The sequence below is a fragment of the Geotrypetes seraphini genome, chromosome 7 (genome assembly GCF_902459505.1).
Source record: "Geotrypetes seraphini chromosome 7, aGeoSer1.1, whole genome shotgun sequence".
Classification (NCBI taxonomy): Eukaryota; Metazoa; Chordata; class Amphibia; order Gymnophiona; family Dermophiidae; genus Geotrypetes; species Geotrypetes seraphini.
The window spans coordinates 6,433,359-6,448,081 of record NC_047090.1 but is presented as its reverse complement, the minus strand read 5'-3'; the positions used below and the strand labels follow the sequence as shown (position 1 = coordinate 6,448,081).

Below are 14,723 nucleotides of genomic sequence, written 5' to 3'. Positions count from 1 at the left end.
GGGAAAATGCTTGAGTACCTAAATAAATTCATGTAAACCGTTCTGACCTCCTTTGGGAGAACAGTATAGAAAATTGAATAAATAAGCAGCAGTAGTTCACAGGTAAGTTGCCACAGAGTCAAATGAGCTGCCTTCAATATCCATCTTTTACTAATAAAGGCCAGGTACCAGCTTAGCTAAGACAAACCCCTCAGCTTCATTAGTGGTAAACAGCAGGTCCAAAGTGGCCTTCATCGGCCGCAGCGGCCAGCACTGGTGGACCTCCAGAAGGCAACTGGAAATCTGAGCATAGGAAAGACTGTCGGATCTTCCCAGGCTTCTGGGATCAGTGTCAGCAATCGGTTTAGCCTCGCAGCCCTTTTCCATTTTGTGAGAGTCAACGGTCACGGGAAGATTTGGGAGCTTGGCTTGCAGGGTAAAAACTGTATTTCCTAATCCATCTATCTCTCTCACTCTGCAAATCCTTCTGCATGCCAGCACAATAAAACGGCTGGAGCTAGGCTTTCCTGCTCTCTCCCCTCCCCCCCCCCTACAATTTGGTATCCATATGGAATTAATTTGCAAAGAGAGGCCGAGGCCATATTGCGGCGTCATATAAAGAAAATAATTTTTGATTTCATTCATCGCTAAAGTCCATAGGTCCTTGTTATAATCTCTATAGTAGACCTATCTCTGTCTACACACACAGGCACATATAGGTCTCCATCGAAAGCTGAGAGATGAACATTTCTTCTGATTGTCCCTGACTGTGCATTTACTTTCAGAGGCCCTGCAAAGGATCACCATAAAAGGACATGTAACAAGCCAGTTTTGGCAGCCTGCATGAATTTTCGGAGCTTTTTAGGGCTTGCTTCTCTGATGAGTGGCTTCCTGAGCGGCCCTGGGAATGACAGGCATCTCTGGAGGCCGACTGAACCCACCTTGGCCCCAGCCCACTCATTGGCTGCCTGGCCCAGTAATGGGAGGCTGATGCCTCTCACTGGCTGCCACTTGTAAACAGAAGGGCTAAGTCTTCACTTAGCATTGACTTTTGGGAGGGACTAAGGCTCGCCTGCACTTTTAGGGACTACCTCTCTTGCTCGGCTCTGCTGTCTGGGCAGTCAGTCACCCTAGACTTTTCCTCCCTGCCGGTTGAAAGCTTTTCAGCTTCTGAGGTAAGGAACTCCAATACCTTTCAAAGTTTTAGGGCTTTGTGCAGTGCATTCACATTGTGAAAGAGGTGAGTTGCAAAGCATCTCTAGGGGGGGATTTGCAGAAACAACTTTAAAGTCTGCATTGTGTGTATGGATGCACTGAATACTTTGTAGCTGAAAACTCGTCTTTGCAAAGAGTGTTGAAATGCTAAGTTTCTATAACAATAGCCGAAAGGGAAGTCTGAGAACAAACCCTAGGCTGTTTTCCTAGAAAGAATGAATCAAGAGTTAGCTACAGCGAGAGAGATGCAGAGATGAAGCGAAAAATTGTTTGTTTGGTGGGAGGGGGGGGGGGGAGAGCAGGGGCACTGAAGGTATTGGAGCTTCATGCCTCAAACAAAACAAAAGTAAATGACTAAATATAAACCCCAGGCGTTTTTAAAGGACTTGGCAGACTCTGGCCAAATGCTGCTGGAGAGGAGGATGGGTCCCTGTCTCTGGACCACGTTCACCACAAGGGGCTGATGAATGTGAGGGGTCTGAAACGGGAAGGATTTTTCCACATATTTGAGTGGCAATCCCATGCCTTAGAAATGGCTTCGTAACTACGTTAGACGGAGTGCATTTCAGACTTCTTGAAGAGAACGGGAAAGGAGGTGCGTACCCCTCCATAAAGCTCCCAAACTGACTCTTGCTTCTGTCTGGATGTGCTGTTGGGGTATTTCTTTCTTTATGTTCTAGTTGCTTTGCCTGTTTAGAATGTAAAATGCCTGGGTGGGAAGGCAGAAGAGCCTCGTCCTATCAAACATTCGCTGTGGCTGCCAGATGGATAGCCCAGGAAGAGGAAACCCAGACTTTTAGCTGCAAACGAAAACTATGCACAACATGCCAGGACAGGGGTTTTGCAGGCAGGCTAGGAGGCTGTGCCCAGGAGAAGGGGTGAGGGTGAAGTGGGAGCTGGGAGGGCATAAGACACGTTTGATAACCTCCCACTCCAGACTGGGAACACTAAAGGGTACTTCACAAATAAGGAGGAATCTGTTTTGCTACTTGGGATCTAGCTAGGTGCTTGGGGACTGGGCTTCGTGGACCTTTGCTCTGTCCCAGTATGTCAATTCTTATGTGAGCCAAGTATAGGACAATCAAGCCATTGTGACATCACTGATGAGGTTGGCTCTTAGGCATTGGTGGAATGAGGCATTATGACATCACAGTCTCAGCTCTGGAATGTTGCTACTCTTTGGATTTCTGCCAGGTACTTGTGACCTGGGTTGACCACGGTTGGAAACAGGACGCTGGGCTTGATGGACCTTCGGTCTGTCCCAATATAGCAATTCTTATGTTCTAATTTGCCTTCTCTCCCCTGTCGTGTCATTCTCAGCAGAAATGGCTGATGGTTGTTTTATATATTTGCATCTTAGGTACTTTAGTTTTTCTGAGATTCATACACCATATTCTTAGAAGCTAATGAGACCCCACCTCCCCTGCAGTTTATGGAAGAGGAGTAAATCATGTTCTAAGCACACATAATTACACCTCAGAGCCGAACCATTGTGTTGCAAGAACCACATCCATCTGTCCTCCCAGCAGTACATACACAAACATAGTTATGGGAGAAAAGCAAGGGGGGAAGAGGTAGACAGTAATGCTGCCAGATTCATGATTCAAATCGATTCACCAATTCAGTTTGACTGAATCGATTCGAATCAGTTTGTTTATGGAACAAATTGGACTCGCCGATTCAGGCTTTCCCTCTGCCTGAGTGGGGAGCTGGAGTGCTGGGGTCGGCATCATGCTCCGGGAGCTCCTTTTTCTTCCAGCAGCCTTCACATCTGGCCCTCTTCGGCAATTCGGCAGCGGCAGCGGTTAAGACTGGCTGTTGGCATTGGGGCCTTCCCTTTGTGAGTCCCGTTTGCTTTGTTTCAACTTCCTGTTTCCACGCAGGCGGGACTCGCAGAGGGAAGGCCTCGAAGCCAACAGCCTGTCTTAATTGCTGCTGTTACTGCTGAGTCACTGAAGGGGGTGCAAGGGCGAAGGCCAGATGCAGGACTCATGGGGGCGGGGGGGGGAGAAAGAGATGAGAGACAGATGTCATACTGGGCTGGGGGAGGAGGAAGGGTGGAAAGATGCAGGCTAAAGAATGTGGAAACAAGGGATGGGGGGAAATAAGCTGAAAATGGAGACAAACTGAAACAGAGAAGGGGCAATAGGGATACAGAGGAGGCAATGCTGAAAGAGGCTAGATATGGAATGGAGGGTTGATGGGGGTACAGATGGGGAAGAGGTGATAGGGACACAGAGAGGGAGCAGTGCTGAAAAAGGGGGAAGATAAGGACATTGATAGGGTAGATGGTGAACATGGGGGGACGATAAGGACAGGGACACAATGAACATTCTGGAAAAGAGGTTACATAGAAGGATGATGCTGGAAAAGAGTTGGAATGGTGACACACAGAAGAGAAATGCTGGATCAAGGAGAGATTGGGAACAAAAAGAGGGCAGACATTGGAAGGAATGAAAGAGTGAAGAGAAGATGAGGAAAGCAGAAACCCAGAGGCGACAAAGGTAGATATGTTTGGGGGGGGGGGGGTTTCCTTGAGGATAAAGTAATAGTATAGCTGTGTTAATAAACATTTATCATTTGAAAATGGAAATAAGGTGATCTTTTTATTGAACTAATTTTAATACATATTTTAAGAGACAAAAACCCCCTTCCTCAGGTCCAGGAAAGGATACCGTAACAGCAGTATACAGAACTGAGCTGAGGAAGGAGATTTTGGCCTCTGTAACCTAATAGAAAAATGTATCTTACTTTCCATTTTTGTTTTATTTCTATGTGGTGATTTGTATTTGTTGAACGTTATATTTTGCACAGTACTAGGGGACAGGCATCACTGTTTGTGGTGCTGCATTGTATGCAGAATCTGGCTTCGTACGATGCCGTTTCATTGTTGTCTATATATTCTATTTTTAGTTTGCAGTTGCTTATTGTATACTGGATGAGAGTGGATCTGTGTTCTGTGTGTGAGAAAAAAAAAGACATGCTTTTCTGTTGGCACTGTGCAGGATCTGGCTCGTTTGGTTATACAATGGGGTTGGAGACGCGGTGAACAGGCTGCAAAATAAACCTGCCAGCTAATTTTAAAGCTATATCATAGAAATCGAATCAAAAAAAATCAATTCAATTGGCAAAATTCAACCAAAAGGGTTTTTGTTTTTTCTTGAATCGGGCAGTTCTAGCAGACAGCCTTCAGAGTTCTTGAGGGTTGATGGGATTGTAGGCCCCCGACTGCCTTCTCACTGCATGACGTAAAAGAAAAGTTTGGGCTTTGTGCCTTTTCCAGAATTTCTTCAAGGGCTCTGGGACTTGTCCTTTTTTATTGAAAGAAACATTCCACATATCCCAGACCACTTGGAAATGGAATTTCCAAAACCAGAAAAGAATGAGACAGATTTGGAGAGTGATGCCTTCAGTAACGGTCAGACACAGCTAGCTATACAGAGACATTTGCTGTTCAAACTCTGCTCAGTGTTTCCACGTACCCAACATACTCTGGTTTATGAATGACGTTCATTCCTGTTACACGAGTGTGCATGAAAACCTGTTTAAAGACACTGTCCTGAAATATTCCGACTTTAGTTTGGGACGCACTTTGGCTGTCTTTTTATTGCCTCTCTCTTCACCATTTCCTGCTTTCTCTTTCAACACATGAAAACACCCCCCCCCCCCCCAACACACACACACACACACACAACTTTCTCCAAGGGGTTATCCTGAGCGTAGGAAGGAAGAACTCACCCTGTAAACCATGAAACCCACTTAAAACTCCGCGGTTTTCCATTGTGGGGAAAATGAACCAAAGGCTTGGGTGTTTGAGGTTTTTTTTTGGGTGTTAACTATGTAGCTGACGTTAGCACATGCAAAAACATGTTGAACACACAGAGAAGAGCTCCCTCCTGCAGCCTCTGACTATTTCAAAATGCTCCCACAACATTCAAGGTCACATGTAGACACTGGGACACAAGGTGGTCTGTTGTGGCTTTAGTACAGGTCTAGAAGACCATGGTTATTTTATTTGTTACAATGATTTCTGCAGCTTTTTCAAAATATATAGGGGCCCTTTTACTTAAGCTTAGTGTGTTCTAAATGCCAAGAAGCCCACAAGGCCTGGTGGTTAGAGCTACAGCCTCAGCACACCGAGGTTGTGGGTTCAGATCCCGTGCTGCTCCTTGTGACCCTGGCAAGTCATTGCCCCAGATATGTTAGATTGTGAGCCCACCAGGACAGGGAAAATACTTACGTTCCTGATTGTAAATCGCTTAGATAACCTTGATAGGCAGTATATAAATACCTACATAATAATGACAACAAAATCTTCTAGAAAAAGCATCCTTAAACGCTCAAGTGGTCAATCTGTAATGTTCCACAAAACATCTAGAACCGTCCAAAGAGTTCTGGAGGTTCCACCCCCTCAAAAAAACAAAAGCGACAAAAATAAAGCATACTCAGGTTTTCTCTTCCCTAATATGAACATGGGGCTCGTTTTGGCGAAAGACCAGAGCATGGAAATGAATCCCAGCCATTGAGGACAGTGTGGAAGACATACAGAGTGGGCTTATGGTTTTCAAATAGGACTTTGGGTATAGAAATGGAGCTTTTGGTAACCAGCCACCACATACCAATGAAAATGAACCTGTAAATGTATTCATTTACTGTGGCATCCCCGAGGGACATGGTGGGGGTTTGAGGTGGGAAGTTTTTCGGGGGGAAAGATAAGCATATCCAAAAATATGTGTACGGTTTTCACCCAAAAAAGTGCCCACTCTGTTTGTACTTTCTTGACTCAATATCCGAAGGGAACATTTACCCAAGTTGAAACTTGAAGCATTTTGCTGTAAAGGTGCTCCTAAAAGTGATATTGTGGATGACAGCAGATAAACCAACTGGCCTTGCCAGCCTATTCCATTTTCTTGAGCTACATCAGTCAGAATCAACAGCAACTACCAGTCATAAACGCATTATCTCTGTAGTGAAGGAGCGGCCTAGTGGTTAGAACAGCTGACTCAGCACCTTGAGGTTGAGAGTAGAGAATGACACGGTGATAAAATTCATCACCGTCCCCGTCCCCGCGGATAACCGCGGGAAACCATCTTCATGCCATTCTTTAAGGAGAGAGGGAAGAATCAGAGTATGAATGGCCACAACCACTGACCGCAAGCTTTGCTTTGAAGAATTCTGGTGTAGAAGGACCGAGGTTGAAATAGACACTAGAAAATGACATGGGATTATTTCCCGCGGTTATCCGCGGGGACGGGGACGGTGATGAATTTTGTCACCATGTCATTCTCTAGTTGAGAGTTCAATTCCTGATTCAGCTCCATGTGACTCTGAGCAAGTCAATTAACACTTCATTGCCCATACAGAAAAAGCAGGATAGCAAGTACTTTACCCTATACAATCAAGCCATTGTGACGTCATTGATGAGGTTGGCTCTTATTGGTGGAATGATGCATTATGACATCACAATCTCAGCTCTGGTTACCAAGGACTGAAACTCTCCATACTAAGGAGGGAGGGGGGGGGGAGTTAGCAACATAGGCCATTGGGAGTGGAGTCGTGGCCTAGTGGTTAGAGGAGCTGCCTCAGCACCCTGAGGTTGAGAGTTCAATTCTCGTTGCAGTTCCTTGTGACTCTGGGCAAGTCACTTAACACTTCATTGCCCCAGAAAAAGCAGTCATCAAGTCTCATCCCCTTTATCCTTTCTAGATTATCACTCATTCCCCAAGTCATTTCCTACTTTTGGCCCACAGTGTCCCATATATAATCCAACACTCAAGCCTTCCTATTTCTATATTTAGAATTCACCTGCATAATGATACAAATACACTTCATATACTGCACAGAAGAAAGGCCCCGGCAATTTACTTCTGTATCCTGCCACGAAAACTTGATGATGGTCTTGAACACAAGTTGATGGCACCTATCGTCGTAGATGCAAATAACTGCCCAAATGTAAAACTACCTATGTTCCCGGGACTTACCACCATTAACCTGTTAGAATCAGTTCATTTCATTTCTAGGGTGGGGTAGTTTCCTCATCTTCTCCTGGCTGGCACCTTCTTCCTTTTTGCTTTTGCAAGAGTTAAGGCTGGCTCATCTACGGTATGATCACCTCTTAATTGTGTTCCTACTACTTCAAGCAAGCTGGCCCTGGTGAGGAAAGTCAACTCTAGACCAGTGATGGCGAACCTTTTAGAGACCGAGTGCCCAAACCGCAACCCAAAACTCACTTATTTATCGCAAAGTGCCAACACTAAAGAAATGGATATTCCCTGAATCAACAATCTGCTCCCCTATGCTAGGCCACGCGGTGAGCTATGCTCCTCTCCAACCCCACCATTGGAATCGCCTTCGCCACAGACTCAACAGGCTGTCAACTGCACCGCACCCTCATGCTGCATGTGAACCGCCCGCCTTACCCCAGACAGGGGAAGCGCTCCCATTGGGCTGCTGGGCAGAGGAGCAGATGATGTGAGAAATGTCCTCAGGCACGCGTGGAGAGGGGGGAGGGGAGGGGAGCACCCTGGCTCTGTGTCCCTCTGGCTCTCTAGTAACAAACTCTTTGCTGGGGCAACGGTGCACGTGCCCACTGAGAGGGCTCTGAGTGCCCCCTCTGGCACGCACGCCATAGGTTCGCCACCACTGCTCTAGACCATAGGTTGAGTATAGACCACCAAGAAAACGTTAAAATCAAGAGAGACTCTTCAGAAGAAAATCAGCCTACAATACATTTAAATGAACAAGAAAGAGTTTGCAATTGTTTTCACTTCAAAGGTTTCAGAGCAAGACGATATAGTTTTGTAATAACTTCTGGTACATTGTTATTTTAATACATAGGGGTTGAATATCAAGTGGATCTCTGCCAGCGTGATTATATACTCTGTAATTGCCTGACTTTGAATATAAAGTATGGTGATGCTAACCTGTGTCAATTACATACCTAGCATTTGGGATAAGTTGCTGTTAGACTTAAAAAGAGACTTTTGAGAGAGAAAAATTCCTTTTCTATGCAATGGGACTTAAAAAGAGACTTTTGAGAGAGAAAAATTCCTTTTCTATGTAATGGTTGTGGCCAAGTTGATTTTGTAAAAAGTATTTTTTGCAGATAATGAAAGCTCTGGATGCTGGAGAGTTTTTTTTTATGATTTAGGGGAGATTTTCTCGGTAATGGAGCATATGAAAGCTGATGTTCAAAGGATGCAATTTTTCCAGATAGTGAATCTTTAGACAGAAGACATTCTAGAGAAATATTGGGTCATTCTGTGGTGGTTTGGTGGTTTGGTTGTGTCTTCTTGGTATGGAAAATATTGCATAGGGGACTCCGTCTTTCTGATACAGAGGAAATCATCATCACTGCAATGACCAGACTAGAGATTTTAGTGGTTTAAATGTTTGTTGTCAAAAGTCTGCTTATTTTTGTTCTATACCATCATGGATGAATCTCTTCATAAAGACAGTTAATAAATCACAAGAAATAAATGAATACATAATAATAATTATTATTTATTTTTTGTATACCGCTATACCAAAAGTTCAAAGCGGTTAACAACAGAAAAAATACATACAATCAATATATGTGAAATACATAATCAAATAATCAATAAAAGAATACATCTGTTAAAAAACAATGAGAAGTGAAAACAGTAGCACAACTAAGATGTAAACATGTCAAACAGGCGTGTCTTTAGAGATTTTCTAAAATCAAAATAAGAAGTGGTCTCAAGTATAGGTTTTCTAAGCCATGCATTCAGTTTGGCGGCCTGGAATGACAAAATTCTGTTGAAAAATTTTGAGTAAGTGTGATTCTACAAATGCTGAATTTGCAAAGGGTATTTAAGTGGGTGAAGCATGAGTGGGGCTGAAACTTACACAGCGATATGGGTGGTGGCATACCAAGAGTAGGAGGTGCCTGGGGCTGAGGTGCCGCCTACCTCCTTGCCCACCCCCTATGCCACACTTGTGCCCTCCATTCCCCCCCCCCCCCATTTCTCTTTAAATTTTCACCAGTGCAAGTGCTTCTCCGGCCTTCTGCTCGCGCCGGCATTTGGCTTTCCCTCTGACTTCACTTCCTGGCCCTGTGACCCGGAAGTGACTTCAGAGGGGAGCCAGGCCGGAGAATTTTCTTACCCTGGCAAAGATTTAAATAGCTACGAGGAGAGGGAAAGGGAGGGCGCAAGTGTGGCATGAGGGGTGGGAGAGCTGCTAGTGCCCCCATCATGATGGCTCCTGCGGCGATCCGCCTCCCCCCCTTACTACATAAGGGCCCTCACTGTAAGTATGTAGATATATATATCAGGTTGTGCTTATACTATCTAATGGAAGTCTTTAAAATCCTGAGTGAAGTAAAAAAGTGTAGTGCCAAGTAGTTCATGTGGGTCATCGTTTTAGTTTAGTCCTCCTAGAATTTTGTGCTCCCAAGCAAAATGCATTTCTTTGCAAAATGTTCTGTCTTTTTCTTCTCCCAGATCTTGTTCTGATGAGCTTTCAAATACTGCTAGACTTCCGATAAGGCGAGAGACAGCCCAAATCTCTCACATAGAAACACAGTGGCAGAAAAAGGCCAAATGGCTCATCCAGTCTGCCCATCCGCAGTAACTGTTATCTCAGAACGGAGGAGGCCTCCCCAAAATTTGGTCACGCCCTCCCACCCATTTGCTGATGTTGTATTTTAATCTTAGGGGCAGCCGCCGTGCAGCTTCGATGAAGGAAGGGTTCTGGGGGCAGGCCTGCTTGTTGACACTGCACAGTGGCTGCTCCGAAGATTTAAGGTACAACGCCGAGAGGAGGTAGGAGGTGGAGTTGGGAGCTGGTGACGGGATAGGGCGGAACTCTTGGGCCCTCCCCAAACCGAATAGCGTCCCATCGCCTACGGTCTAAATACAAATGTTTTCACTTTACTACAAAAGGAAAAATCATATGAAATACCCCTTACTTCATTGGGGAGCTGATTCCAAACTTTTGCTGCAATCGTTGAAAAGGTCTTACCTTCTTGACTGCCTCAACCACAATTGGGATATGCAAACAAGTTATCAATGGGCATTCTTCAAGAAACAGTCAGCATTTGAAGGCTGTCGGAAACTGGTGGTTTTGGTTCCAGCCAAAATCGAATCTGTGGCCAGAAACAAAGTCAAAACAGTGCCCCCCACCCACATACTGCCACAAGCCTGTATCCAACTCACCGCCCCACTGAGATAAAAGCCACCCCTGGAAAATCCACCCTCCTCCCACCCAAAGCCCTGCTTCTGCTCTGAAAAGACCACTAGGGCTTTTAGAAGATAGGCTTGGGGAGGGCCTAGAGGTGGAGGATGTGGGGGAGAACAAAACCAGTGGATGACTCATGGGATGAGTGTTCTGTTGGGGGAGGGTGACTCAGTGAGATGTGCTTATGGCGGCAGAGCAATGGGGTGGGGGTGTCAGGGCTATTGTTTCAGATTTCACAAAAAATGCACAGGCATTTTTGGCCGAAACCTGAACCCAGATTTTGGGATGGTTTTGATTATGGTCACTCTTAGGAAATTTGGGACAGAATTCCAAAGGGTGGGGATGGGGGCTGTTACGGAAAAGATAATAGTTTAACACATCGTATTAATGGGCTTCAATGCAGGAATTGAAAGCAAGTTTTGGATAACAGACCGAAGAGAGCATTGAGGAGAGTAAGGGATTAGAAGCATATTAATGACATAATGACAAACTGCCGGGTTTTGGAAAGTCCGTCTGGGAAACTGGACAGTCCTCTGAAAAGAGGACATGTCTGGGTTTTCCCGGACGTCTGGTACCCCTCGTTATGAATTCAGATTTGGCACCAATCGGCGTCTAGCAGCATTAAAGAGGCTAGTGGGTTGCCATACCTTAAGAAGGATATGGCGATACTCGAGAGAGTTCAGAGGAGAGCGACACGTCTGATAAAGGGTATGGAAAACCTTTCATACCCTGAGAGACTGGAAAAACTGGGGCTCTTTTCCCTGGAGAAGAGGAGAATTAGAGGGGACATGATAGAGACTTACAAGATCATGAAAGGCATAGAGAAAGTGGATAGGGACAGATTCTTCAAACTTTCGAAAACCACATGAACGAGAGGGCATTCGGAAAAGTTGGAAGGGGACAGATTCAAAACCAATGCTAGGAAGTTTTTCTTCACCCAACGGGTGGTGGACACCTGGAATGCGCTTCCAGAGGGCGTGATAGGACAGAGTACGGTATTAGGGTTCAAGAAGAAATTGGACAGCTTTCTGAAGGAAAAGGGGATAGATAGAAGACTACTACACAAGTCCTGGACCTGTTGGGCTGCCGCACAAGCGGACTGCTGGGCACGATGGATCTCTGGTCTGACCCAGCAAAGGCACTTCTTATGTTCTTAAAAGCCATGATCGATTGTTTCAAATTGAATTCCATATAATGTAGGTCAGTGGTCCAGATTTGCATATAACAAGAGATGACCGGCATGCAAGTCTTCCTCATGAATATTCATTAGGGATATCTTGAAAACTCAACTGACTGGGGGTTCCCCAGGACATAGGCAACTGATGCGGTGCTGTAAGGGTGGGGGTAATGTGTTTATATCTAGAGATACCTAATAAATTACACGCCATCACATGTGGAGTTCAATGTAAGGCTTTAACATTAGACAATAGGAGACACACCAAGATTGAATTAGCATAATGAAAACAAGGAAGGCAATCTATTAAAAATGGGCCAAGCCATCGGAGCCTACACAGCTTGTTTTGATGAGAAGTTGTCGGCCTTTCCTGGTAATCTTTTTGAATTATTGCTTCTAATTATTTCCTGATATATCTTGGCAGTTTTCCTATGGGACTGTATTTAGTTCTTTGATACAGATTTTGGGGGGTGGCTTTTGCTTATGGCTGTACGTTCTCTACTTCTTTATGGGTTTGTTCTTGTCATCTTGAAAACATCTAATGGAAAATAACAGAGCAGAGGCTGAGAACCAGGGAAGCCGGGGTTCAAATCCTGCCGCAGCTCCTAATGACCTTCTGCACTTTGTTAACCCTCTATTGCAGGGGTGTCAAAGTCGGTCCTCGAGGGCCGCAATCCAGTCGGGTTTTCAGGATTTCCCCAAAGAATGTGCATGAGATTTATTTGCATGCACTGCTTTCATTGTATGCTAATAGATCTCATGCATAATCCTGAAAACCCGACTAGATTGCGGCCCTCGAGGAGGGACTTTGACACCCCTGCTCTATTGCCTCAAGCCCAAACTTAGGAACCCTTTTATTAAGTTGCTAGATGATAACGAGCCCCTATCACAGCAAAAATGGGCGAATTAAGGATGGGCTAGAATATTCTTTATTTTTGTGTGTTAACTGTATGGTAATTAACTTTTTTCATTGGGTGGGGGCATGTGGAGGATGAATAGCCATGGATGCATTAATTATCTACCATATGCACATTACTGCCACACATACAAAATACAGAAGCTGTAAATAGGAAGCAGCAAGAACTCGTGGTAATTTTAATAACTGAGTGCACCCTCATGTATCATTACAAGATGCCCAGAAATTCAAACAATACAAAAATGCCCCTTTTGCTGGCTGCACTTACCTCCTCCCCCTTTACAAAACCGTAGCGTGGTTTTTAGCGCCAGAGCTGTTACTGCCTCGGCCGGCGCTAAAAACTGCGCTACGGTTTTGTAAAAGGGGGAGGGGTGTTTGTTTATTCAATTCGCCCGTCCTCCCAAAGGAGCACAGAATGGGTTACAAATCAGGTACTCAAGCATTTTGAAATGGGCTTAAGAGTGGAAAAGACTCACATAAGGACATGCTAAGCCAGGGGTGGGCAACTCCGGTCCTTGAGGGGCAGAATCCAGTCGGGTTTTCAAGATTTTCCCAATGACTATGCATTGAAAGCCATGCATGCAAATAGATCTCATGCGTATTCATTGGGGAAATCCTGAAAACCAGACTGGATTCTGGCCCTCGAGGACCGGAGTTGCCCACCCCTGTACTAAGCCCATTTCTTAGCGCAGCTTAGTTAAAAGACTTCTTAGACCAGTGGTTCTCAAATCTGGTCCCGGAGCCATTCCAAGCCAGTCAGGATGTCAGGATACCCACGATGAATATTAATGAGAGAGATTTGCATGCAGTGGAGACAGTTGTCTCTGTGACTCTAGCATAGAGTTGTTAAACCTGATGATCCAAAGAATAACAGCTGCAGTGGTGCGAGGCAAGAGGCCAACATGAATTTGATGTACAAGAGAGCGCACGTCAGATAAGCCGGAGGTCAACGTTGACGTTTCCAATCCAGCCAACCCCTTCCATTGTGAGCTTCTTCCGACAGCACATCTTGATGGGATGCGAAGCTAAAAGTTTGGCCCGAAGTAATTCAGAAAATGTATATGAAGGTTCTACATTGAGTGTTCAAATATCGGCCGGTACTGTGGAACTCAAAGATATGGAGTTTAAATGTTCTTTAACTTCATTGCTCAAACCACCGGTTATTGATTTAAATTCAATTTGGGAACTCAGATGCAAATACTAACAACTAATTGTTCTGGGGTATAATCCGAGACATTAAAGTTACAACAGAGAGTGGACAAACTAGAAAATAAAGTGTTGGATCAGGGAAAAAAAGCTTGAGGTTTTGGGAGCACAAAATCAGATCCTAATAAAGGAAAATGGGAATATTAACTTTAAGATGGAAGTGTTGGAAAATATAACAAGGAAACAGAACTTAAGATCGATTAATTTTCCTAAACTATCTACAGTTTCAGCATCAGAGATGTTCAAATGATATCTCCTGGAGTTCTGAAAGTCCCAGAAAACTCTTTTCCACCCATTTCAAAAATGTACTGTATTTCCTTGGGAAAGAACAAGACTCCGGAAGACCAGCGAGATTTATTGGACTTGACAAATGTACTTGAAGCATCAGTCAGAACAAATTAGTATGGCGACACTCTTTGTTCAATTAGCACTTGATTCAGATAGAGAGTGGTTATTCAAAATGTTTTTTAAGTATAAAGATGTTACATTTCTGAATTTAAAAAAAATTTAAATGTACCCAGACGTCTTTAGAATAACACAAAAAAAAGAGGAAACAATTTTAGCTTTTGAGACCCCAGGGGCTCCTTTTACGAAGCTGGCATTAACGCACGGAATAGCGCACACTAGACGCTAACGCCAGCATTGAGCTGGCGTTAATTCTAGCTGTGTAGCGCGCGGTAATATCCTGCATGCACTAAAAACGCTAGCACACCTTAATAAAAGGAACCCCAAGTTTTAAAATTGGGAGCAACTTTTGCATTACGATTTCCATGTAAATGTTTGGTTATCTAGATTTATTGAAGATAATGCAGTGGTGATAGCGAGCACCCCTACCAATAGACAAGTATAACGCTCGTAATTAGGAATTTTTGGGTCCACTTCAGGCTGTCTTCCTTTTTTTCTTTGATTCTTTTATTATGATGAAGTAATAATATCCCACTATTTGACAACTCCTCTAATTATTGTAGAATACTATACGGTAGAAACATATTCTATTTTACTTTGTACTTTATTAAGAACTTATTTCCAGTG

At 44.3% G+C, this 14,723-nt stretch overlaps 1 protein-coding gene across 3 annotated transcripts in view; it reads left to right on the top strand.

The window, feature by feature from the left end:
• Positions 1-1,019: 1,019 nt before the first annotated feature.
• The window catches only part of CALD1 (caldesmon 1), a 220,030-nt gene continuing 206,326 nt past the window's right edge, over positions 1,020-14,723 (top strand). The window contains exon 1 of one of the 3 annotated variants that reach the window (XM_033951387.1): positions 1,020-1,154. The gene's annotated coding sequence lies outside the window, so the exon portion shown is untranslated. The remainder of the gene's footprint in view (positions 1,155-14,723) is intronic. The other 2 variants (XM_033951394.1, XM_033951388.1) reach the window with 2 other exon arrangements.